The following is a 1,788-nucleotide window of genomic DNA, read 5'->3' as shown; positions in this document are numbered from 1 at the left end:
GTCTCAAGGTTTGTTTGAGGAATTATATATACTGAGACGGATCGTTTCAGAGGTGAAACGGTACCATAACTGATCGTTGGAGATATAGAGAGGTGAAGATGAAAAGTTTCAGAATTTTTTTTTGATAAGCTAAAAGGTTAACGCTTCGGTTTATCGGTGGAGACAGAGTACTATAAAAATCCTAGATACATACAAAGGAGATTTAGCCCACTTTTAAGTTTTATTGGGCCAGAATGCGGATTTTACTAAATAGGTTTCGATGATCAAAGTTACACGTGAGTATTGAAACATTACAGTTATGTGTGGGATCCACTATAAGAAATCCTTCATAAATATATATTAGCTTTAATCTATTTTTGTCTCTTTCTTACTAATCTAGCATTCAGTTTTTCAATGCATTTTATCTTCAGGTTTCCTTTACTATAAACGTAATTGCTTGTCACAACTGTTAATAAACCCAAATGTGTTTACAAAAGCTACCCATATAAGAGTTTCATACTCATTTCTCTTTCTCTAGTCATCTCCTATGTTAGTACCTATCATAATACAATCATCAAACAAAGGACATATCTCTTGGTTCCATATAGAATATGCAAAATGTATGTTTTCTCCAGACTCCATGATCACTGTATTATTAAATATCAAACTCTGTCTATGGTCTATTTATATGTTGAGGAAATGTCTCGAAATGTAGCTTCCAAATAATGATTTTCAGGTCAACACATTGCATGTTAACCTCCACAATGGGATCAGCGGATTTGCAGTTACCGCTACATGTCGAGTCGAACGCAGCTACACATATGTTCCCTGCTTGTGCCTTTCATTCACAATCTGCAATTCTCCCAAGAACCAGAATCAATGTTAAATGAGGTAAAAGTTTTAGAGTCACAACAGACTTTGTATAGCCAAGCCCAATAAACCAAACACCCAACGTAACATCCCCACTTGCCTATTTGTGCAGAAAATGACTTGATCATTATATAGTAGCACCGAGAAGTTAGATAGAGAATGAGGTATGAATGAAAAGTAGACAAAACAGTTAAAATCTTACTGATTATGAGAAATATAAGTAATCAATTCTCTTGAAATGGCATATAACTGTCCAGTAGCGTGACAGAAGTACTTGTTCCTTTTCTCACCAAACTTCAAATTTTAAATGTATATATAAATCTATTAGAGTTATTGCCATCGTTCTGTTGTGATATTTGTTAGCTAAAATAATCCTTCCAACATAATAGGAAAAAGAAACCAACGAAATTGTAAAGCTAACCATCAGCTTAGATGATTTTGCTGTCCTGACACATTGCAAGCGTAGTGATTTCACTGTCAAAAGCAACAAACTAAGCAGTCATATACATCCGAGACATTTATTTACAAACGGTTCCTATCTCAGAAAAAGCATATTATTATGTTACGGATGATAAGTTTGATGCATAAATACAGTTTAGATTTTTTTTTCAACTAAACATTTGTGCCTACTGAACTACCTTACAACACCCACTTCATTGTGATTTTGGCATGTTAAAGCTGAGAATCAACATTGGAGCTTGCGTTAGCATTTGGAACATGAAATATAGCACCATCAATTTCCAGTGTTAATTCCATTGACAATAGCTGTGCAAAAGAACTCTGCTAGTAAGGTAATCATGATTAGTAATTCTTTACATCTTAGTGTCTTACAACTTCGAAACGATAGACACTTACAATCGACGGCTCTCAAAGATGGACCGCAAACCATCTAATGATATGCTTACCTCGTCGTATAAGTAATCCATGTCACTTCCCTCC

Source organism: Brassica oleracea, chromosome C5 (genome assembly GCF_000695525.1).
Source record: "Brassica oleracea var. oleracea cultivar TO1000 chromosome C5, BOL, whole genome shotgun sequence".
NCBI lineage: Eukaryota > Viridiplantae > Streptophyta > Magnoliopsida > Brassicales > Brassicaceae > Brassica > Brassica oleracea.
This window is presented reverse-complemented; position numbering follows the sequence as displayed.